General features: G+C 34.9%; 1 long non-coding RNA gene across 1 annotated transcript; it reads right to left on the reverse strand.

The window, feature by feature from the left end:
- Positions 1–311: 311 nt before the first annotated feature.
- Positions 312–13323, reverse strand: LOC115921047. The gene is made up of 3 exons (XR_004062716.1): positions 13241–13323; positions 3820–3825; positions 312–351 (listed from the first exon to the last, which is right to left on the reverse strand). It is a non-coding gene; the product is annotated as an uncharacterized LOC115921047 (long non-coding RNA).
- Positions 13324–27292: the final 13969 nt, after the last annotated feature.

Here is a 27292-nt window from a genome sequence, read left to right on the forward strand (position 1 = left end):
CAAACCTATTTGCAACCCTTAACCAAATCCTATATATTTGACGAAATAAAGCCCAGAGCAATTGTCACCTGACCATAGCCATACACATATCAAAGCACCAAGTTACAGTTGCAGTCTTTAAAAAAAAAAGTGTACTCAGTCTTGTAATGTACCTGTATGAATCACTTTTGTATACATGTAGGTCAAAGCTGTCACGCTTTACGATGTTAGGTGTCCAACATCAGCCTCTTCACATCACTTCATAGATGCTTTGTGTTCCATGCCAAACCTGACTAACCTGGCACTAAGTGGAAAAAAATTCCAGGAAGAGTTCTATTCTACACTGAATGCAAAGGCGTCAACCTTACAGGTCTGTATGTGTGTTTGTACTCTATATCCATGCCATGATTAAATGAATTCATGTACACATGTAGCAGTGGAGATGAGTTTAAGGAGTTATGATAATTTAGCAACACTCAATATTTGTTCAATGTGTGTAATGTTTTTTTTATGAAAATATATAATAGTCTTAGCGTACAAAGGAAATTATTATATACAGGTTCTTGTGTGTGCAGTGTATGATACATAATTCATATGAGTTGAAATTATGATGTTCTGCAAAAAAACCTTCACTTTTAAAGGTTTACCTCATAATTGTTTTGTTTTTTTGTTTTTGAAGGAGACTAACTGGATGTGTTTAAGTAAGAATTTTTTGGGGAGGGGAGTGTTGTGTTGCTACTCATGCATTAATACAATTCAGTATAAACAGATTACTGAAGTACTGAAATGATATGTTTGTAATTTTCATATTTTTAAGTTCAGAGCAATTCATAAGGTAAGCATTATGTCATCATTGGTCTGGAAGCAATATCAAAGTATACTTCAGAGTCAATACTCACTATAGGAGGATAGATATCTAGATCACAGTTTCCTTATAAGTACAGCTATATGTACACACTCTATGTATACATTCATCTATAATGCATACCTTTAATCATGAATGTGTTATATAATAGCATTTAGGCAATGTCAAAAATGTGTCTAAATAATCAACAAAGCAATTGTTCCTTCTTTGTTTTATTAATTCTACGAACACAAATGCAGCTTTATTTATTTAACTCAATCATATGAACAATATACATTCTAAAATAATGGGCATCAACCATGGTCATGAAGTGTCTGTGGTCCAGTGGATAAGTCTCTGGACAGTGAACCACGAGGTATGGGTTCAAATCCCCGCCATACATAGCATTAATGTTCTTTGCCAAGTCATTACCGGTATTCTACATTTGCCACACTCGACCTAGCTGTAGTAATTGGGTACCTGATAGGATAATTACATGCACTTTTGCTGTGATTTTCAGTCCTCGTTTTGTTCGACACATGTTCCATGAACAATTTTCTTTGCTTATTATCCTGCACTAACCAAATTCTGAACTTTTATCCTGCTCCAAAAAGTATACCTATCACTAAACCTAATCTCAAACCTATTTGCAGGCTTTATCCAAATCCTATATATTTGACTAAATGAAGCCCAGTTTCGTCATCTGAGCATAGCCATACATAAACATGTATATCGGAGCACCCAGTTATATTTGCAGTCACTCAATTAAAACATGTACTCTTGTAATGTACTTGTATGACTCATAGTTTATATACATGTAGGTCGGACGTGTCCTGCTTGTAGACATTAGATGTCCAACATCAGCTTCTTCACATTACCTAGTATATGCTTTGTGTTCCATGCCAAACCTGACTGGCCTGGAACTACATGGAAAGGATTTCCGGGAGGAGTTCTATTCTACACTGAATGCAAAGGCGTCAACCTTACAGGTATGTTAGTGTGTTTGTACTCAATATCCATGCTTTGATGCATTCATGTACACATATAGCAGTGAAGATGAGTTTAAGGAGTTATGATACTTTAGCAACAGTCAATATTTATTCAATTTGTGTAAGGATTTATATGAAAATCCATGATAGTCTAATTAGTAGGCACAAGAAATTATTATAAAAATGGTCTTTCATATGAAGTTTATAATACAGAATTCATATAGGTTTAATTGAAATATGATGTTCTGCACACAACTTTTTGAGATGTTTGCTTCAGATATGGGATTTAGGTCTTTGATGGAGACTAACGGGATGTGTTTAAGTAAGAATGTTTTGGGGAAGAAGAGTATTGTGTTGCCACTCATGCAATAATAGAATTCAGTATTAACAGATAACTGAAATTCTAGTGTCTACAAAAAAAATTGCTTGTAATTTTGTATTTTTAAGTTTATAATAATACATGAGGTTGGAATTAGGACATCATGTGTTTGAAAATAGTATTAAAGTATACTTCAGAGTCAATACTTACTGAACAAGGATAGAGATCTTGATTACAGTATATTTAGTTTAAGCAGAGCTACATGTACACACTCTACATATTATACAATTACTTTATATAATACATACTTTTATTCATGAATGTATTATATAGCATTTAGGCAATGTCAAAAATGTGTCCAAATTATCAAAGCGATAGTTCCTTTGTGTTTTTAATTCTTCAAACACAAATACACTAATCAGTCATATCAATAATATACATTCTATAATGATCGGCATCAACCACGGTTCATGTAGAGGTGTTTGTGGTTCAGTGGATAAGTCTCTGGACGGTGAACCACGAGGTATGGGGTTTCAAATCCCTGCCATTCGTAGCACTAATATTGTTTGGCAAGACATCAATCTACATTTGCCACATTCGAACTAGGTGTAGTAAGTGGGTACCTGGTAGGATATATTCCTTGAATGCAACAATATATAGTATGTAGTCATCAAATGTCCTAAGGCTGTTAGTGTCGGTCCCCCTGCTGTTCGACACAAGTTCAAGTTCAAGTTTATTCAAACCAAATCAAACATAAAAAATGGTACAAGATATAACAGCAAGGAACACAAGAATGATAGATTTGGGACCCCAGTGAAGCACAGCTTGTGAACGGGGCCCCTTTACACACTAGACTATACAGTAGGTATATAATGGCATATAATGGCAAGGAGTATGTGTGTATGTAACAATGTAACAACATAACAAATTATGCAGATGAGTATACCCCCCACCCCCCAATTACAACACATACACAAACACACACACACACACGCACACACACATAACGTACACTTCATACATGGCTACCTCATCTTGTTTTATACACTCATGTATCTGATAGCAATCTGTCGAAAAGGTGTTTTGTACAAGATATTTCAATCCGAGACAATGTAGTTCTACTAATTATATTATGGGGTAACTTATTCCACTTTTTAACACAGACAGTTCTAAATGATTTTAAGGCAGTATGGGTCCTGGCGTACGACTGATGGACAAGGTTACTCTGACGAGTATGATAATGATGGATGGAAGAGTTTTCCACAAACACATTATTCAAAAATGTATACTGGAGTGATTGACTTTTAAACATATATATTAAGCAATTAAGAGATACCAATTCATCAAAAGGCAAAATATGTAGTTGCAAAAACAAGGGAGTACTAGGTGAACTATATTCTGAATTTGTTATATACCTAACAAATTTTTTTGAAGTACTTGCAACTTATGTACATACCTAAATGTGTGACCCCAAGCAATATTACAATACATCAAATGAGGCATAACAATAGCATTATATAAAGTAATTAAGGTGTACTGGGGGAGGAAATAACGAAGTTTGGATATTACTCCAGCACTGCGAGACCCTTTAGTACATAAATTATCAAGATGTTCTTTCCATGATAAATATTCATCAACCGTAACACCAAGAAATAGCACATGTTGACTGCGATTGATCTGTTGACCACCAAAAACTAAGGGATGAACATTTTCAGGGATTTTTCTCCCTCTAGACCTAAATATTACACATTGAGTTTTACCAGTATTCAATAACAGTTTGTTACAACAAAACCACGTAAAGAGTCTACAAATTTCAGTATTAGCTGACTGCATAAGAGAGTGTACATTCTTGTGAGAATATAACATGTATCGTCAGCAAAATGAGAATATGTAAATAATTGAGACGAATTAATAATATCATTAATGTAAATCAAAAACAGCAATGGGCCAAGAACAGATCCCTGAGGTACACCATACTTCGCATTGCTAGATTGAGACTTGGCACCATTAACGACCTCAAATTGTAGTTTCCAAGGCAACAAATAATCTTCAAATAATGTCTGCACAGGTGGAATTTCTCTACTTATCCTTGCAGGCAAATTAATAAAATACTTATTAAAATATTCAGCTTTATCTAAATTTGATTTTAAATGAATTTCCCCGTGGTACATTTAATCTGGTATTGGATCCTTTTTTCCCCTCCCAAGTAAATCATTTATATGAAGCCAAGTCTTCCGAATAACCCTCTGTGTACTTTTAAAGACATCATCATAATAACTTTTCTTATTATTACGGACTAAATTAGTCAAGGCGTTTTTATAGTCTATATATTTCTTTCTATTCGCCTCATTTTTAATGCCTAGTGTATTTACAATAAAGCTTATTTTTATGATTTATATATTTCAGAAGACCTTGGGTGATCCAAGGTTTTTTACATTTCTTTTTCCTACTCGACCGGACAAGAGGAAAATGAAATTCATACAAGTTACAAAAAATTCTTAAAAAATAATTATAACTATCATCTACATCATTCAGACTATAAAGAAGAGACCAATCAACAGTCAGAAGATCTTGCTTAAATCTCTGAACTCTTTCATTTGTAATCACACGTCTAAAAACTGTATCATTTATCTTCTCATTTGAAAGAGACTCCCCTTTATTAATACTAAAAATGGGCATATGATCAGACAAATCCGAACAAAGAATTCCACAATCAAAATCATCTTGAATACAATTTGTAAAAATATTATCTATCAATGTTGAAGTAGTAGAAGTAATACGAGTCGGTTTAGTAATCAAAGCAAATAAACCAAAAGATGTTAAGAAATTAACAAAGTCTTTTACTCTGCCATCAGAATCACAATTTGATAAATTAATATTAAAATCACCCAAAAGATAGACATCTTTCTTTTCCCGGCCAATAACCTGCATATGATAATCAAAAGAATGAATGAAAGAAGCAATATCATTATCAGGTGCTCTATATACACAACCAACAATGGATTTCACATTATCAATGGCTATTTCTACAAAAATAGACTGAAAACCAGCATGCTCACCCGATAAATCAGTACGCAACTTATAATCAATACCATCCCTTACGTACAATAATACCCTACCACATCGTTTATTAGATCTACAAAATTGTAAAAGAGAATATCCAGGAATGTCAAACATACACGTTTTTGTTGTTTGCTTGAACCAGGTTTCTGAAATTCCAATCACAGAAAAAATACGTTTTAAACATGACAAGAAAACTAAAAAATCTTCATAATTCTTAAAAAGACTTCTCGCATTCATATGCATAATGGATATTTTACTTAAGTTATTACATTGAAAATCACTACCGTCCATATACTTGCAGTCACTGACTACATGATCAAGGTAATCCTGAACGTTGTAATCATACAAATTTGGGCTTTGATGGGAAACCACCAAGTATAACAAGGTAATAGATCTCAAGTTCATGAGGAGGACATGACAGTGAGTAAACAACAAACAAATGAACAGATCAAATGGTATAGGAGGAGCCTTCACACATACACACATAAACACCCATATCAACACACACACAACACTAAATACAAAGTAAAAGATCAATGGATATATATACATGTGTAATATGTAAGAAGGAAAACCTTACAAGCAAGAAAGATGTTCAGAAAAAGAGTCGGTGCAAAACCTCTGGGGTTGATAGAGAGTTACCAGGTATTTAAGAACATTTCAACTCATTACAAGGTTGAAACTTGTCGAAGGGAAGAGAAGGCCTTTTTCATAGAAATTCCCTCACTGGTTTTTAAGGCGGCCATGATCCTCCCGTCGATGGTCCAAGCAGCCTCAACTTTGGGGTGGTTGACAAGCTTCATCAGGATCTGGTGATTCGTCTGAGTCAGGTCCTCTTGGATCGAGATTCCAGACCCCTTCAGACGTTTCCTATCGTTCATCATGGCTGCCTTTTTCTTGTACTGAGTGAATTTCACGAGGATGGGTCGGGGCTTCTTAGCATCAGGACGAGGCTGTGACCGATCAATATCAGAAGGCGAAATTTCGCATGGAAGGTGATTAGACACGGCCTTGATCACAAGTTGGTCAGTGACCTCGCCCTTCGACTCAGGAACGCCAAATATGCAGACAGAATGCCTCCTACTGTACTGCTCAAGATCATTAGCCCGCATGTTGAACATATCCCCTTCCTCTGACAGCTTATTCATCGAGAGTGAAAGGGACTGAACTTCAGCCTCTTTCTTATCTAGCTGATTCCGCAACTCCATGAGCTCACCTTCCTGCCTATCAAGCCGGTCTTCATTGGCCTGTAGCCGCTTGGCTAGAATCTTCTCCACGCACCTCTCCAGGGCAGAGATGAATTCATCCTCGCAACATTTTTCTGTGCTTGTATTTATGCACTAATCAAATTCGTAACTTATATCCGGCACCAAAAAGTATATCTATCACTATACCTAAGCTCAAACCTATTTACAACCCTTATCCAAATCCTATATATTTGACTAAATAAAGCCCATAGAATTTGTCACCTGAGTATTGCCAACACACATGCATATAGGAGCACCCAGCTATATTTGCAGTCTTTCAATTGAAACATGTTCTCTGGTAATGTTCTCGTATGAATCACTGTTTATATACATGTAGGTCGAAACTGTCATGCTCTTGGGTATTAGGAGTCCAACATCAGCCTCTTTGCATCATTTATTGGATGCTTTGTGTTTCATGCCAAACCTGACTAGACTGGTACTACAGGGAAAGGATTTCCAGGAGGAGTTCTATTCTACACTGAATACAAGAGCGTCAACTTTAAAGGTATGTATATGTGTTTGTACTCGATATCCATTCCATGATGCAATAATGGACACATCTAGCAGTAGAGATGAGTTAAAGGGGTTATGATATTCTAGCAACAGTCAATATTTTTTCTTCAATGTGTGCATTGTTTTATATGGAAATATATAATAGTCTTAGCAGGCAAAGGAAATTTCCATTTAAAGGGTCTTTCATGTGCAGTGTATGATATAGAATTCATATAGCTTGAGTTGAAAAAATGACGTGCAAAAAATAATTCAGGTTTGTCTCAGAAATGGTATTTTGGTTTTTGATGGAGACTAACAGGATGTGTTTAAGTAAGAATGTTTTGGGGAAGTAGAGTATTGAGCTGCTACTCATGTAGTGATAGAATTCAGTATTTACAATTAACTGAAGTGCTTGAAAGACTAGTGTCTACAAATAATTTGCTTGTAATTTTGTATATTTTTAAGTTCAGAGAAATTCATAAGGTAGGAATTGGGTCATCATGGGTCTCAAAGCAGTTTCAAAGTATACTTCAGAATCAATACTCACTGACCAAGAGTTGAGATCTTGATCACAGTGTACTCTTTTTTTTTAAGCACAGCTACATGCACACACTCTACATATACATTCATGTATAATGCATACTTTTAGTCATGAATGTATTATATTGCATCTAGGCAATGTAAAAAATTGTGTCCCAATAATCGACGAAGCGACATTTCCTTCTTTGTTTTTTTAATTCTCCAAACACTCATACAGCTCTATTTATTAAAATCAGTCATATAAATAATATACATCCTAAAATTATGGGCATCAACCATGGTTCATATAGAGGCCTTTGTGGTTCAGTTGATAAGTCTCTGGACGGTTAACCACGAGGTATGGGGTTCAAATCCCTGCTGTATGTAGCACCAATGTTGTTTGGCAAGACATCAATCTACATTTGCCACATTCGACCTAGGTGTAGTAAGTGGTTACCTGGTAGGATTATATTCCTTGAATGCAACACTATGTAGTATGTAGTCATCAAATGTCCTACGTCAAAACAATTCTGTACTTACTACTCTGCACTAACCAAATTCTTAACTTTTATCTTGCACCAAAAAGTATAAATATCACTAAAATTAAGCTAAAACCTGTTTGCAGGCCTTATCCAAATCCTATATATTTGATTAAATGATGCCCAGTTTTGTCACCTGAGCATAGCCATACATAAACATGTATATCTGAGCGCTCAGTTTTATTTGCAGTCACTCAATTAAAACATGTACTCTTGTAATGTACTTGTATGACGCACTGTTTATATACATGTAGGTCAAAACCGCCGCGCTTGCAAATGTTAGGTGTCCAACATCAGCCTCGTCTCACCACCTAGTAGATGCTTTGTGTTCCATGCCAAACCTGACTGCTCTGATACTAGAGGGAAAGGATTTCCAGGAGGAGTTCTATTCTACACTGAATGCAAAGGCGTCAACCTTTCAGGTATGTATGTGTTTTTGAACTCAATATCCATGCCATGATGAATTCACGTACACATGTAGCAGTGGAGATGATTGTAAGGAGTTATGATATTTTAGCAACAGTCGATAATTTTTCAATGTGTGTAAAGATTTATATGAAAATTCATGATATTCTTAGTAGTCAAAAGAAATTATTATAAAAATGGTCTTTCATATGCAATTTATAAGACAGAATTAATAGAGCTTGAATTGAAAATATGATGTTCTGCACACAAAGACATGTTTAAATGTTTGCTTCAGAAATGGGATTTAGATTTTTGATAGAGACTAACAGAATGTGTTTAAGTAAGAATGTTTGGGGGATGTAGAGTGTTGTGTTGCTACTCATAGAATTCAGTATTAACAGATAACTGAAGTGCTCTAAACATTAGTGTCTACAAATAACATGCTGGTAATTTTGTATATTTTTGGTTCAGAGCAATTCATAAGGTTGTAATTGGGTCATCGTGGGTCTGAAAGCAGTATCAAAGTTTGCTTTAGAGTCAATACTTACTGAACAAGGATGGAGATCTTGATTACAGTGTACTTATTTGTCTACAAATAATATGCTTGTAATTTTGTATATTTGTAAGTTCAAAACAATTCATAAGGTTGTAATTGGGTCATCACTGGTCTGAAAGCAGTATCAAAGTATACTTCAGTGTCAATACTCACTGAACAAGGATGGAGATCTTGATTACAGTGTACTTATTTTAATCCGGGCTACATGCGCACACTCTACGTATAAATTCATGTATAATGCATACTTGTAATCATGAATGTATTATATAGCATTTAGGCGATGTCAAAAATGTGTCAAAATAATCGAAATGCAATAGTTCCTTTTTTCTGTTTTTAATTCTCTAAACACAAATACACTTCTATTTATTTAAATCAATCATATTAATAATATACATCCTAAAATTATGGGCATCAACCATGGTTCATATAGAAGTGTTTGTGGTTCAGTGGATAAGTCTCTGGACGGTGAACCATGAGGTATGGGGTTCAAATTCCTGCTGTACGTAGCACCAATGTTGTTTGGCAAGACATCAATCTACATTTGCCACATTTGACCTAGGGGTGTAGTAAGTGGGTACCTGGTAGGATATATTCCTTGAATGCAACACTATGTAGTATGTAGTCATGAAATGTTCTACGGCTGTAAATGTCGGTCCCCCTGTTGTTCGTTACATGGCCCTTCAACATTTTTTGTGTGCTTATTATTTTGAACTAACCAAATTCTTAACTTTAATCCTGCAACAAAAAGTAAACCTATCCCTAAATCTAAGCTAAAAACTTTTTGCAGGTCTTTTCCGAATCCTATATATTTGACTAAATAAAGCCCAGATCATTTGTCACCTGAGCATATATAGCCATAGATAAACATGTATATCGGAGCACCCAGTTATATTAGCAGTCACTCAATTAAAAAGATGTACTCTTGTAATGCACTTGTATGATTCACTGTTTATATACATGTAGGTCGGATATGTCTTGCTTGTAGACATTAGGTGTCCAACATCAGCCTCTTTACAGCATCTAGTTAATGCTTTGTGTTCCATGCCAAACCTGACTCACCTGGGACTACAGGGAAAGGATTTCGGGGAGGAGTTCTATTCTACACTGAATGCAAAGGCGTCAACCTTTCAGGTATGTATGTGTGTTTGTACTCAATATCTATGCTATGATGCATTCATGTACACATGTAGCAGTGGAGATGAGTTTAAGGAGTTATGATATTTTAGCAAACAGTCAATATTTCAATGTGTGTAAAGATTTATATGAAAATTCATGATAGTCTTAGTAGTCAAAAGAAATTATTATAAAAATGGTCTTTCATATGCAATTTATAAGACAAAATTAATAGAGCTTGAATTGACAATATGATGTTCTGCACACAAAGACATGTTTAAATGGTTGCCTCAGAAATGGGATTTAGATTTTTGATAGAGACTAACAGAATGTGTTTAAGTAAAGATGTTTGGGGGATGTAGAGTGTTGTGTTGCTACTCATGCAGTTATATAATTCAGTATTAACAGATAACTGAAGTGCTCTAAACATTAGTGTCTACAAATAACATGCTGGTAATTTTGTATATTTTTAGTTCAGAGCAATTCATAAGGTTGTAATTGGGTCATCGTAGGTCTGAAAGCAGTATCAAAGTTTACTTCAGAATCAATACTTACTGAACAAAGATAGAGATCTTGATTACAGTGTACTTAATTGTCTACAAATAATATGCTTGTAGTTTTGTATATTTGTAAGTTCAAAACAATTCATAAGGTTGTAATTGGGTCATCACTGGTCTGAAAGCAGTATCAAAGTATACTTCAGTGTCAATACTTACTGAACAAGGATGGAGATCTTGATTACAGTGTACTTATTTTAATCCGAGCTACATGCGCACACTCTACGAATAAATTCATGTATAATGCATACTTGTAATCATCAATGTATTATATAGCATTTAGGCGATGTCAAAAATGTGTCAAAATAATCGACAACGCGATATTCCTTCTTTCTGTTTTTAATTCTCTAAACACAAATACACTTCTATTTATTTAAATCAATCATATTAATAATATACATCCTAAAATTATGGGCATCAACCATGGTTCATATAGAGGTGTTTGTGGTTCAGTGGGTAAGTCTCTGGACGGTGAACCCTGAGGTATGGGGTTCAAATACCTGCTGTACGTAGCACCAATGTTGTTTGGCAAGACATCAATCTACATTTGCCACATTTGACCTAGGGGTGTAGTAAGTGGGTACCTGGTAGGATATATTCCTTGAATGCAACACTATGTAGTATAAAGTCATGAAATGTTCTACGGCTGTAAGTGTCGGTCCCCCTGTTAATCGTTACATGGCCCTTCAACATTTGTTTGTGCTTACTATTTTGCACTAACCAAATTCTTAACTTTAATTCTGCAACAAAAAGTAAACCTATCCCTAAATCTAAGCTAAAAACTTTTTGCAGGTCTTTTCCGAATCCTATATATTTGACTAAATAAAGCCCAGATCATTTGTCACCTGAGCATAGCCATAGATAAACATGTATATCGGAGCACCCAGTTATATTTGCAGTCACTCAATTAAAAACATGTACTCTTGTAATGCACGTGTATGACTCACTGTTTATATACATGTAGGTCGGACATTTCTTGCTTGTAGACATTAGGTGTCCAACATCAGCCTCTTTGCATCATCTAGTAGATGCTTTGTGTTCCATGCAAAACCTGACGGACCTGGGACTACAGGGAAAGGATTTCCTGGAGGAGTTCTATTCTACACTGAATGCAAAGGCGTCAACCTTACAGGTATGTAGGTGTGTTTGTCCTCAATATCCATGCTATGATGTATTCATGTTTACATGTAGCAGTGGAGATGAGTTTAAGGAGTTACGATATTTTAGCAACAGTCAATAATTTGTCAATGCTTGTAAGGATTTATATGAAAATTCATGATAGTCTTCTTAGTAGTCAAAAGAAATTATTATAAAAATGGTCTTTCATACGCCATTCATAATACAGAATTAATAGAGCTTGAATTGAAAATATGATGTTCTGCACACAAAGACATGTTTAAATGTTTGCCTCAGAAATGGGATTTTGATTTTTGATAGAGACTAACAGGATGTGTTTAAGTAAGAATGTTTGGGGGAAGTAGAGTGTTGTGTTGCTACTCATGCAGTAATAGAATTCAGTATTAACAGATAACTGAAGTGCTCTAAACAGTAGTGTCTACAAATAATTTGCTTGTAATTTTGTATATTTTTAAGTTCAAAGCAATTCATAAGGTTGTAATTGGGTCATCGTGGGTCTGAAAGCAGTATCAAAGTTTGCTTTAGAGTCAATACTTACTGAACAAGGATGGAGATCTCGATTACAGTGTATTTATTTGTCTACAAATAATATCCTTGTAATTTTGTATATTTTTAAGTTCAAAAGCAGTATCAAGGTATACTTCAGAGTCAATACTTACTGAACAAGGATGGAGATCTTGATTACAGTGTACTTTTTTTAAGCACAGCTACATGCACACACTCTACGTATACATTCATGTATAATGCATACTTTTAATCATGAATGTATTACATAGCATTAAGGCAATATCAAAAATGTGTCCAAATAATTGACAAAGCGACAGTTCCTTCTTTGTGTTTTTAATTATCTATACACAAATACACTTCCCTTTATTGAAATCAATCATATCAATAATATAATATCCTAAAATGATGGGCATCAACCATGGTTCATATAGAGGTGTTTGTGGTTCAGTGGATAAGTCTCTGGAAGGTGAACGATGAGGTATGAGGTTTAAATCCCTCCTGTACATAGCATCAATGTTGTTGGGCAAGACATCAATCTTAATTTGCCACATTCGACCTAGGGGTGTAGTAAGTGGGTACCTGGTAGGATATATTCCTTGAATGCAACACTATGTAGTATGTAGTCATGAAATGTCCTACAGCTGTAAGTGTCGGTCCCCCTGTTGTTCGATACATGGCCTTTCAACATTTTTTTGTGCCTACTTTTTTGCACTAACCAAATTCTTAACTTTAATCCAGCACCAAAAAGTAAACCTATCCCTAAATCTAAGCTAAAACCTATTTGTAGGTCTTATCCGAATCCTATATATTTGACTACCGGTAAATAAAGCCCAGATCATTTGTCACCTGAGCATAGCCATATATATACATGTATATCAGAGCACCCAGTTATATTTGCAGTCATTCAATCAAAACACGTTCTCTTTGGTAATGATCTTGTATGAATCACTGTTTGTATACATGTAGGTCAAAACTATCTGGCTTTCGGATGTAATTTTTCCGACATCAACCTCTACACATCACTTCGTAGATGCTCTGTGTTCCATGCCCAACCTGATTGAAATGACACTACAGGGAAAGGATTTCAAGGAGGAGTTCTATTCTTCACTGAATGCAAAGGCGTCAACCTTGCAGGTATGTATGTGTGTTTGTTCTCGATATCCATTCCATGATGAATTGATGGACACATCTAGCAGTGGAGATGAGTTTAAGGAGTTATGATATTCTAGCAACAGTCAATAAATGTGTGTAATGAATTATATTTAAATATATACAATAGTCTAAGCAGACAAAGGAAATTACTATAAAGAGGGTTTTTCATGTGAAGTGTATATTACAGAATTCATAATGCTCGAGTTGAAAATATGTTCTCTAAAAAAGAATTAAACCTAAGGCTTTTTTCAGATAAAGGATTTAAATTTATGTTGTAAACTAACTGGAGATGTTTAATCAAACACGTTTTCAGAAGGGGGTTGCACTAACGGAATTTGTAGTGGTTAAAACTGCACCAAAGCTAGATGTGACCCTAACACTCTTAGCTCAAACGTATGTGCAGCTCGTATCCAAATCCTATATATTTGACTAAATGAAGCCAAGATCATTTGTCCCCTGAGCATAGCCATAGATATACATGTATATCAGAGCACCCATTCATATTTGCAATCATTCAATTAAAACATGTTCTCTCTGGCTAATAATGCTCTTGTATGAATCACTGTTTGTATACATGTAGGTCCAAACTCTCCATCTTTCGGAGGTCAGTTTTCCGACATCAGCCTCTACACACCACGTTGTAGATGCTCTGTGTTCCATGCCAAACCTGAATCTACTGAAAGTACATGGAAAGAATTTCCAGGAGGAGTTCTATTCTACACTGAGTGCAAAGGCTTCAACATTACAGGTATGTATGTGTGTTTGTTCTCGATACCCATTCCATGATGAATTAATGGACACATGTAGCAGTGGAGATGAGTTTAAGGAGTTATGATATTATAGCAACAGTCAATATATGTTCAATGTGTGTAATGAATTATATTTAAATATTTACAATGGTCTTAGCAGACAAAGGAAATCATTATGAAGAGGGTTTTTCATGTGCAGTGTATATTACAGAATTCATATAGCTTGAGTTGAAAATATGATGAATTAAACCAAAGGTTTATTTCAGATAAGGGATTTTGATTTTTGTTGTAGACTAACGGGAGATGTTAAATTAAACACGTTTTTTCGGGAGGGAGTGCACTAACTGAATTCCTATGGTTAACACTGCACCAAAAACTAAATGTAACCCTAACACTCTTAGCTGAAACCTATGTGCAGTTCGTATCCAAATCCTATATGTTTGACTAAATGAAGGCCAAAATATATGTCACCAGAAGCATAGCCATACATTTAAAACTATTGTATTAACTGAACATTCATTGTATGTATATATATACTTGTTTGTTTATTTGCAATTGCTGTATTTCGTATGAAAGTGAAATGAATAAACGAACTTGAACTTGAACTCTTAGCTCAAACCTATGTGCAGCTCGTATCCAAATCCTATATATTTGACTTAATGAAGCCCAGATCCTTTGTCACCTGAGCATAGCCATAGATATACATGTATATCGGAGCACCCAGTTATATTTGCAGTCATTCAATTAAAACATGTTCTCTCTGGCTGGTAATGCTCTTGTATGAATCACTGTTTGTATACATGTAGGTCAAAACTCTCTGGCTTTCGGAGGTAAATTTTCCGACATCAGCCTCTACACACCACATTGTAGATGCTCTGTGTTCCATGCCAAACCTGACTCTACTGAAATTACATGGAAAGGATTTCCAGGAGGAGTTCTATTCTACACTGAATGCAAAGGCGTCAACTTTACAGGTATGTATGTGTGTTTGTTCTCGATATCCATTCTTAATGATGAATTAATAGACACATGTAGCAGTGGACAGGAGTTTAAGGAGTTATGATATTCTAGGAACAGTAAATATTTGTTCAATGTGTGTAATGAATTATATTTACATATATACAATAGTCTTAGCAGGCAAAGGAAATTATTACAAAGAGGGGTTTTCATGTGAGGTGTATAATACGGAATTCATATAGCTCGAGTTGAAAATATGATGAATTAAACCAAAGGTTTATTTCAGATAAAGGATTTTGATTTTGTGTTGTAGACTAACTGGAGATGTTTATTTAAACACATTTTCGAAGGGGGGGGGTGGTGAACTAACTGAATTCTTATGGTTAACACTGCACCAAAAACTAGATGTAACCTAACATGTAACCTCTTAGCTCAAACCTATGTGCAGCTCGTATTCAAATCCTATATATTTGACTAAACGAAGTCCAGAATATCTGTCCACCAGAAGCATAGCCATACACATACATGTATATCAGAGCACCCACTTATATTCCCAGCTATTTAATTAAAACATGTACTCTGGTAATGGACTTTCTGAATCACTGTCTGTATACATGTAGGTCCAAACATTCTGACTTCGGGAGGTTATGTGTCTGACATCAGCCTTTTCACATCACCTAGTAGATGCTTAACTGACTGAACCGATACTAGGGGGAAACCTTTTCAAGGAGGAGTTCCATTCTACACTAAATTCCATTCTACACTAATATATGCAAAGGCATCAACTTTACAGGTATGTACCGGTATGTGTGTTTCTACACTATTCCCTTGCCATCATGAGTTTAATGATTCATGATATACTAGCTTTAGTCAGCATTTTGTTTAATAATATATATATATATATATGTTGTGTTTTTTATGAAAATATATGATTGTCTTAGCAAAGGAACAATATTATAAAGATGGTCTTTCATGTACAGAAATTCATATAGCTTGAAAAGAAAACATAATGTTTGTCAACTCTAGGTACTGTAAAAGCATTGTAAATTTCGTTCTCATATAAGCATAATAATCCATTATCCAGCTCTTGAGAGTTAGATTATGATAACTGTTGCAAATTATTAAATAAATTGAAGAAAAAAAATGGTGGCACAGAAATGTAACATATAATCTATCCTTCAGAGGTAACACAGAACGCAACCGAAAGCTTTTAAATGTAACTTTGTGCATGCAGTTATCATAATGGCCTCTTTAAGCTTAAAGTGCCCATTTGGGTAATTATGAAATTGGAACCAATGCTGGTCTATAATGCATCGGCCGATATCTTCTTGGTCCATCAACCTTAACCCTTACGGTACTGAAGGGGGGGGGGGGGGGTGGGGGCCTGGGAGGCACCCTACCCCCTTCACATTTTCTGTGATTGAATTTGAAATGAAGGAAACATTTATGCAATACATTTTCAAGATTCTTTACAAGTCTAGAGACAAGAGTTTTCTGTAAAATGCATAAAATTAGCATTTTGCATAATTAATTAGGTTATAACAATAACAATTTGCATATTAGGAAAAAAACTTAAAATACCATCTTGTTTCTTACATCAATAACTACAAACATTCAAATGTTTGTGTTCTTCGGACATTCGACAGCCAAGATCATTTATTTATGTACTTCTTCTAATAGAAGTATCATTTGTAGTTCTCCTCAATGAAGTTGTGATGAAAGGTATTGGTCAACCTGCTCTGCTCGTATGCCCTTTCTCCTCAACAACTCGAGACTTCGCACGGGCCACTTGGGCAAGAGAGGTGAGACTGAGTCCCCAAATTTAGTTGGAATATGATTCTGAAAGTTGTGCTAGTCCATATAGACTCCCTAAAAGGGGAGGTAAGAGGGGCAGGAGATGGAGAGGGGTAGTAATAGGGGCCAGGCTGGAGGAAAAGGGGCTCATGGGTAGTACAGTAGCAATTTGAAATATCAATCCATAATATGTATATAAATCTGCACTAATTCCAGTACAATTCTTTATAGAACAGTTCAAATTCTCAATATACATCCTCTCACTGTCAATAGTCTTCTACTTGCAAATATAAAATACAGTAATGTATGTTTACTTGATAAATCACTTCTTGTTTTTTTTGTTTTTTAAATGTTGATTTAACTAAACCAATTAACCAGATACTGGTCATCTTTCTGCCATAATATATTGAATATAACAGTATTATAATTGCAGCAGAACTACCTGTAAGTGAATTATTGTGTTAACTTGCAAAATATATACATTTTAGTTAACATAGGTTGACATGAAACTTTTGAACTAAATGAGCTGCATCAGTCCTTGCCAATTGTTGGTGCTTTCCTTTATAATAAAGCGTGCACATATTCAAATATTCAGCTACCTTGTAAACAATCAAAGTGTATTACTTGAAAAGCAATAATTATCGTTAAATATATCCAATGTAAATAAATACATAGCAACTTTGATCTCCCGTGTGTTAGGCTATATCATATGATAAACATGTACATTTTTGTCGTTGCTTATGATCTGTTAAATCGATAAGAGGCTATCTTCTCTCGTTGATTTATTTATATTTTTTGTTTGTTCGTAAGAATGTCTGAAAATCTCATGACTATCAAGCATCTGATTTACAACTATTACTGTCTGTACATACAATAAGATATTAAAATGTGCAACTGTATTTCTTGAATACTCCGCTTTTCATGAGGCTACCTATTAATTTGTATACTTGTATATATTTATGTGTGTATTTATTTCTCTATATTATTTTGTTGCTGTTATCTAATCTCACTGATGATGGTTATTGAATAGCACTGAATCCAATGACCGGGGTAATAGTATATTTGTAAAGCGCTTAGAGACATTTGTATTAAGCGCTATATAAAAATTAAATATTATTATTATTATTAATGAAAGACCACCATAATTCGTGAAATGTGCCACTCTGTATAAAAATCGTAAATAAATAAATACATATAGAACATATTCATGAATAGCTCGAGCTATTGAGCAAGCCATCACTAAAAAAGAAGAAGCAGCCATAAGGTCTTTCATTTCACATTTTGAAATTTATTTGTAATCACCATCTCCAAAATTTGAATACTGGAGAAAGATAACAAACATAAACACCTTTTCAGTCAAACAGAAGACATCAATGGAATGATAAAATATATAGTCATATATATATATATATAGTTCTTGAATAATATACAGTTAACAACTAAATCAAGTTTTGTAACTTTAAGTATGTGAACAAAATGATTTGTCCTCATTTACACTTCTAGAAAATACACCCCCAAAACACAAATTCATCAAATTTTCAAGGGGGGTAATGATAATCTAGTTGTTAACAGTATATACATAATGAACAATATTTGGCTTGCAAATTCATACTTTGGAAATGTTGAGAAAGACAAAGTAGGATTATGTAGCTACTGCTACTGAATATTTCTGATCAAAAGTTAATATGTACATACATGAATGAATACAATTTACATATGTACATAATTACTTTCAGATCAAAGACAAATAAATGGTTGGATTTAAAAGTTGCAGCAAGTCACTCTCTTTTTCTCGAAGTCAAACAAAATATGGCATAAAAATCCTTTATAATAACATCCTCGAATAATGTGGTGATGACCATCAAATAATTGTTCACAATGAAATGTGCAATGAAATTATATTTGATAAAAATTCAAACTGGTAACAAAGACTGAGATAGAGGAAAGAAGAGAATTCAAAACCAGTATTGACTGGTGGACAGACGTAAAGATCCATTTAAATACTCGATATGATATTGTTTCAAGGTGATTAATGATATGTGGATTATAAAGGCATTGGAAGATAGGGATAGCTAAAGATTTCAATGGTTTTTAAATTCATTATGATATCGTAATTGTGATTATTACCGGTATTTGTTTTACTATTATAGCTTAAATTAAATCACAAGAATTTGTTGATGTTTGATTGTTTGGTCAGCTGCCTTTCTGGCTGCTACCAGCCTACGCAATTTCCCTTTTGTTTTGAACGATTTGTATTCATGTTTGTAAATTTGATTCTGTGTGTTTCTGTGTTCATATGTTAGTAATTGTAATTGTGTGATACTTTGTATACTGATTTTTTTGTTTTACCCTGTATGTTTTTTTTTTTATTACTTTGCAAAATAAATTGAATTGAGAGAAAAGTTTGTTTGAACATGAAAATAAAGGTAGACATACCATTTGAGTACCAATGAATAAGTAGTCACGTTTTTCTTAACGTACTCTGGACGGAGTTCTTCAAAGAACATATTTTATCTTGGAATTATTTTTCTGTTTTTCTTACTACTATTCATTAGCCTAAACACAACTACCTTCTAATCGATATCTCCAATTATCTAGAATGTAGTAATTATCTCTTATTCACAAACGTCAACTCCATTCAATTCATATGAATTCATATATACATACAAATATATACATTTAGCACAATCTATTCAACATATATACACAGTATATATTTCATTACCATTTCATTTATTCAGATGCTTTGGTCATTCAAATTTATGTCAGATTCATGGAATAATATTGCTTCAATACTTTTCTAAAAGTAAACTCCTTCCTTCCAGCCATACTCCCACACTATACACATTTAGACGTTGGCAAATACAGACCCTAAAGTAAGGCTTGACACTAGCGGGCGCCCGGGACAACTTGGGGAACAAAATATAAATTCAGACCTAAAAAGTGTCAACATTTTCACATAGGGTATGTTCATACCGACTCTCCGAAGTTTATCCCGGACCCCCTTCCAAACAAAAAAAGTCGGTGCGGAGCGCTGACTATTTTGACATGTGATCCACGGCAATAGAACACAAAGTGAGCATTCACAGATTTTGTGAGAAAGAAGTGTTCAATAAAGTTATTTCAGGAAAAACAAAGCATGATCACACCCAAATACAGGCTTACAATTTGAATAACATTAATAATGATTACAGATTTCATACTATCCCTGTTGAGATTTTATAAGGCGATCAATGCTTTGAAAATATATAAGAGTTTCACTTCAAGCCAAGTGATTTTATAATGAAAAGAACTTGGGTACTTCGTAACAGATCATAAAAAGATTATGAAGAGTAACTTAAAAACAACAACAACAAAACACACTTAGGTATGAAGTTGCATAGCCATTTTATACTTGCAAGTTCATATACATGTGCTATTGTGATCAACTGAATTTAAGCAATACACACTTAATTGTTTGAACATGCTTCACTCAAAGCAGAATTACATTCTTAAAAGTCAGTACGATCCTTTAAAACATACTTCTCCCCTCTGTAACGTGGTATACAAATAATACATGTTTGCGAGTGCATAAGTGAATATGCACTGCACGCAGATTAAGTCACTGTAGGATAATGACTGAGACGTACTTGTCGAGTTCATTGTCTGTCGCATTGTAACTTAACCAAGTTAATCACTGAGGGAAGAAGTATGTTTTAAAGGATCGTATAAAAGAGGCAAGACAGGTTAATTCTCTGATGGAAAGCGGGACATTGTTTTACGTTTTTCCGCTTGAAACTGCTTCTCTTGACCCAACGAAAACTGACACTGGCCTATTATTCCCATAGGCTTAATAATTATAGAACTGTCCAGTTTCTATTGGCAATTGATTTAAAAGTAGGGAAAGGCTCGGCTCTTTTTGTTTCTAATTCAGATTAATTTTTAATCCGTGTCCGATATAATTATAACGTTTAACATGATAGTACATGCAAGGACATAAAGTGTATTGACCATAGTAATCTGCAGTCATTATTTCTCCTCTACCCATAACTCTTATCCATCTAAACGAGCAATTCATGTTCACTTTGTTTGTTACCATAAGTTACTTTTCCCATGGAAATTGTTAAGGTACATTTCACTGTTCAAGAGCGAACCATAATGTTGAAAAACCACAAAAGCCCGCCTTTCAGTCGCTGCACCAGCGCGCGCGCACATTCAACATGAAGCATAGCTTACAAACCCACTCCTAGTAGTCTGTTTGTTTTTTCATTGAATAAATACGCTGCAAGTTTGCTTCAATCATTTATAGTTGAATGAATTCATAAAATAACCCGTACTAGCTAAAGGTACATTCATGTGTCTTAAAAGTATAATCGCTTCAAGCATTGTGAAATTCGTTCTCATGAAAGCGTAACCAACCATTATACAGCTTTTGGGAGTTAGATAATGAAAACTGTTGAAAAATGATTTAATACATTGAAGAAGACAAAAATGTTGGCACGGAATAGATCACCTATAATCTATCCTTCAGACAGAGGTGGCGCTACGGGGGTGGGGGGGGGGGGCTACTTTTTTCAGGTACCCCAACAGTGACCCTTCTTCTTGTAATAAGTGCACTTTTCTTTCATAAGATCCCCTTCACTTTCTCAAAACAGTCACTTTTCACCTCTGATGAATGCCCCTATTAAAATTTGATAAGTGTCCCTTTCCCATTTTCATGAGTGCTCCTTTTCATCTCTGGTAAGTGCCCCTTTTCAGGTACGATAAGTACCCCTTACTACCTTTGATAGTGCCTCCTTCGCCTGTGATATTGCCCCTATTCAAATCGGACATGTACCGTTTTTACTCTGACAAGTGTTCTTTTTCCTTTGTAATAATTGCCCCCTCCCCCTTCTGATAAGTTCGGGCCTTTTCTTTTTTGATGAGTGCCCTTGTTCACCTCTGATAAGTGCCCCTTTTCCTATTCACAAATGCCCCCTTTTCACTTCCAATATTTGCTAATATCAAAATCTGACAGGTGCCCCTTTCCCTTAAAAAATGATCCTTTTCCTATTTAAAAAGCGCCCCTTTTCCATTCTCATAAGTGCCTCTTTTCATCTCTGGTGAGTGCCTTTCTTCAGGTGCAAGAAATTCCCCTTTTCACCTCTGATATTTTTACCCTTTCTTTTTTACTTTGACTAGTGCACATTTTCCTTTTTAATAAGTGCACTTTCCCCTTCTGATAATGCCTTTTCCCCTGTGTAATAAGAACCCCTGCCCTTTCTCTTAAATGCCACTTTTCACCTCCGATAAGTGCCCCTTTTATTTTGACACGTGCCCCTTCCGCTTGCCAAAATGCTCCTGTTGACATCTGATAAATGCCCCTATTAAAATCTTATAGGTGCTCCTTTTCCTTCAACAGATGCCACATTTCTATCCTTACAAGTGCCTTATTTCGTTTCTGTTGAGAGTCCCTTTTCAAATGCAAGAAGCGCGTAGCGGCGAGGCTATTTTTGTTTGTGGGTATTTTGAATCCCCGTAAGTGATGTTTTCCTGGCATTTACTAACACAATGGAAACTATAAAAAGCAGTAACGTCTTTTTAAATCAAGTAACAGTTTAATACACAGTTATATCCAGAGTTGTCATGTGTTTGGTTAAGTTACATGTTGAGTTGAATATCTTCTCACAATATTTGCACTTAAAAGGTTTCTCTCCAGTGTACTTTTTTTTGCGGCCCAAGGGGGGGGGGGGGTAAACCCTCTAACCCCCCACCCCATAGATCCGCCCCTTGTACAATCACAATCATGACGATGAACAGATCTATACCATTGTCTTTAAAAATGTGTATGTTCACTTTGAGGTTTCCCTTTGTAGGTGCCCCTTTTTGTTAGTACCCCCGCCCTTCCAATTTGGAAAACACTTCGCCACCCCTGCCGTCAGAGGGCGTCAGAGTCAACATCAGAACGCAACCGAAAGCTTTTAAATGTAACTTCATGCGCGCAGTTATCATAAAAAATGGCCTCTTTAAGCTTTGAGTGCCTATTTGGGTAATCATGAAATTAGAACCAATACTGGTCTACTATGCATCGACCGATATAACTTTGTCCATAAACCTAAGTGCCAAATCATAATGAGCATAAAGAAACATAGAAAGACAAAACTGACAAAGGTCTTTATGACTTTACCCGGTTAATTTCTATGTCCTAATAGGCCAATTACAATTTGATTTGAGTCTTCTATTAATATAATTGCCAAGCGTTTTAATTTCATGTTTTAATTGCAATTTCCACAAAGAGCCAAGTTTACTTCTTTATTTCAGGCAAAGTTGAGCTGTAGGAATAAAATATTTTCGTATACCTTAAAAGTGGATTCCTATAATATATTACTCGTCAGTTTAGACGTGGCATGTATTGTGCTCTCACATTTTGCTTAATTGCACTCAATTAGAAATTACGTTAATTTTACAAAAACAAAGACAAGTCTTTGTCTTTATCATGATGTCCAAGTACTTTTCAAATGCGTCAATATGCGTGGCTTTCTTTTATCTATCAGGTACGTATTTCTGTTTCAAATCAATTTTGTCATTATTGTCAATATTGTTATTGTTATTATGACTTTTATCATTATTATTATTAGAAGTAGTAGTATTATTATAAGTAGTATTACATGTAGTAGTTACAGTGGTATAAGTGATAGTAGTAATAGTAGAAGTAGAAGCAGTAGTAGTAGTATCATTATCATTATTATCATTATTAATGTTATTATCATTATTAATGTTATTATCAGTATTATTATTATTATTGAATTGAATTGAATTGATATCTTTATTTATACACGGTTAAAAAAGCCCAAACAGTTACAAGACTGATTTCCATTGGGGCCGTGTGACACAATGTAAATACATCGAATTAACATAAAAATGATAATGGTACATCAATGACATATTTAAAACAAACAATAAATAATCAAGATAAATATCTTAAAATGTAACAATAGAATAGTACTGCCGAAAAATTATATGTATATGGATAACAATAAGTATGAGTGTCAAAACAAGAGTACTATAAATATACTTCAAATTAAAATAGGTAATACAAATTGTTACTAGTGCATATAAACTGCCAGAAATGATATATTAAAAAAATAAAATCAAATGTGGCTGGTCAAGATACTGCATTATTACAATTAAGGATATGATTACAATTTTATTTTATTCAAGTCAGTAAAAGAACACTTAAAAATGAATTAGAATAACAAGCACAGCAGATAAAACTATATTATTTAATCATTTTCGGATAAAATGAAATGAAACTATATTACATCATATGGAAATTTAAAAATACCCGAGCAGATGCATACACAACAATATAAATTCAAACAACACAAAATGGATACATCAAAAATAAAAAGGAAACATTCGAAAGTTCATAGACATATTTGAGCATAGTATATTGTATATAATTATAAATTGGTTATTCTTTTAAGACCTGTTGTAAAACTGTACTTGGTTTGTGCAGCTTGCACTTCGTGTGGTAGTGAGTTCCATAGGCAAGCGCCTCTGTACACAAATGTGCGTTTGGTACTATCCGTTTTAGGCTGGATTGTCTTAATACATAGATTGCCACTTCTCGTATTATGTGGTCTTTCTCTGAACGAAAATTTATCAATTAAATAAGAAGGGGCTTTTTTATTAAGTATATTGAAAGTCATTAAAGCGATATTTTCCTTCCTTTTCTGTTCAAGCGTATCCCATCCAAGTTTATTAAGGTTTTAGCTTCCCGATGAATCCCAAGGGGTATCATTTATTATTCGAGCTGCCCGATTTTGAAGTTTCTGGAGATCATTTTGAAGGCACTTTCCACAGTTTCCCCATATTACATCACAATAGGAGAGGTGGGATAAAATCAATGCATTATATACTAATTTCAATGTATCTTTACCAACAATATTACGTATTGATTTTAACATATACAATCCACTACTACATTTCTTTTGTACAGATTTAATATGGTCTGTCCATGATAAAGTTTCATCCACAATCACTCCCAAATGCTTGCATGTAGTAACTCTTTTCAGAGGGGTTCCATCTATGTTAATATTCAAATTTGTATTACGTGCTAGTTTAGGACGATTTTTTGTTCCTAGTACAATGTATTCTGTTTTATTTATATTTAAACTTAACTTATTGACATCAAGCCATTTTTTCACATTTACTAAATCTTCGTTTACTTTGTTTTCCAGTTCAGAAAAGTCATTACTAGCATAATATAAAATAGTGTCATCAGCATACATATTTATTTTACAATTTTTTAGTACTAAGGGTAAATCGTTGATGTGCATAATAAAGAGAAGAGGTCCAAGGATGGACCCTTGTGGAATTCCAGATTGAATAGGTAAAAACTCAGATGATATACCATGGACTGTGGTTTTTTGGTATCTCTCATACAGATAACTTGTAAACCAATTAAGTGTGTGTTGTCCACTACCATAATATTTTAATTTTTCAATTAGTAAATCAAAATCAACTGTGTCGAAGGCTTTCTTCAAATCTATCATTACAGAGCACACCACTTTGCCTTGTTCGAAGCTTTTCAGCCATTCATCTGTCGAATTCAGCAATGCAGTTGCTGTTGAGTGCAGTGGCCGGAAGCCAGATTGATATACATTGATAAGATTATTACTATTCAGATAGTCATATAATCACTGTCTTTATTACTATTGTTATTATTATTGTTATCATTATTGTTGTTGTTGCTGTTGTTGTTATTAATGATTTGGCGGCACTGGCAGGGAAAATGCGAATTTTATAGTCATGATCCTCGGCGCAGTTCTCTCCTATTATATTAAATCTGTAACTTATTTTTCCAATAATATCCGTGCTTTTTGCGATTTTGAATTTCCCCGTTAAGGTAGCTAGAGTGTCATTATTTTTATTTAAAAAAAAAAGAATCATTTATTTATGTATGTCTTCTAAAAGGGGGAACATTTGGAGGTCTCCCTGATGAAGTTGTGACGACAGGTATTGGTCAACCAGCTCCGCTCGCCTGCCCTTTCACCTCAACAACTGGAGACTTCGCACGGGCCACTTGGGCAAGAGAGGTGAGGCTGAGCCACCAAACTCAAAGACAAATATTAGCCAGTGTCGCACAATGCCAAGATACCAATATACGTTCTTGCAACATAAGCCGCATCAACCCTGAGAAGTATGCCTTGGGCGGCACCCTGACTGGGGGACTTATGCTGATGATTCAACAAGTGGATCAGTATGATGAAGGAATCTACTTATGTACGACTGTCTTGAGAAGCAGTGTGACGGATAGAAGAATACGACTCGATATCGCAAGTAAGACAAATTGCTTAAATTTAACACTTATGAGCCACACTCAAAATGCTAAGGTTTTATTTAACATTATACTGAGGAGGCTGCTTATTAGAATCTGCTTTCCTTTTTAAACGCACAAATGAAAAGAAACAATAAAAGTGAATCATGATCATCAAATTTGTATCATAAAATCTCAGTTGTGATTTTTTGTTGGAGAAAGTCAACATCGTTCAGGCGCGTACGCAGGGGGGGGGGGGGGGGGGGGGGGGAGGGGGTTGGGTTCGAACCTCCATCAAATTATATTTGTGTGTGTGTTTTGGAGGAACACCCCCCCCCCTCATTAAAAAAAAAAAAAAAAAAATTATGCTAATGGGTGACCTAAAAAAATCTTATCCTGATGAATCATAATTAGTAAAATCGTGTTTTTATTAGGCCTACTATTATTGAACTATTTTGAATACTTAAAACAGACGGTAGTTTGGGTTTTTTAAACCACTCCAAGTTATTTGTTTACACTTACAATTTCCACTTACTAAATATGTTTCTATCAGCTGCACATGTTATAGCTCGAAATTGCGCGAAGTTACAACCGGTGTAGGATGTCGTTGAAGCACATGAACAAATCATGAAATTTGATACAAACATCTAAATCGTACTTCCAGATAGACGGTGGTTTCCTTTCGAGTATCATATATGTCATTTGTTATTTCATAGAAGACAATTGAAATTTTTACTCGCCATTTCTACCATTGAAATTGAGTAAACATATCAAGTCAGAGAAAGCCTTCAATTAATGCCTGGTTTCGATTTCTGTTTATAACCAGGGGCGGATCCAGCCAGCGACAAGAGGGGGGCCCAAATCTTGAGAAAAATTTAGGCGCCGACTTTTTGTTCCCAATTCGTGAGAAAATATTTAGCAGCGATTCATCAAGCCGGTAAATAAGTGGGGAGGGGGGAAGGGGAGGAAGGTTATGGGGGGGGGGGGGCTAGGGGAGGGGGTGGGGGAGGGGAGCGGGCCGTAGAAATTGCTACGTGGATCCGCGCCTGTTTATAACACAAATTTATGTGCTTTAATTTCTAGCCGTTCGCTTC

This window comes from Strongylocentrotus purpuratus, unplaced genomic scaffold (assembly GCF_000002235.5).
Source record: "Strongylocentrotus purpuratus isolate Spur 01 unplaced genomic scaffold, Spur_5.0 spur5_scaffold_1, whole genome shotgun sequence".
Lineage (NCBI taxonomy): Eukaryota > Metazoa > Echinodermata > Echinoidea > Camarodonta > Strongylocentrotidae > Strongylocentrotus > Strongylocentrotus purpuratus.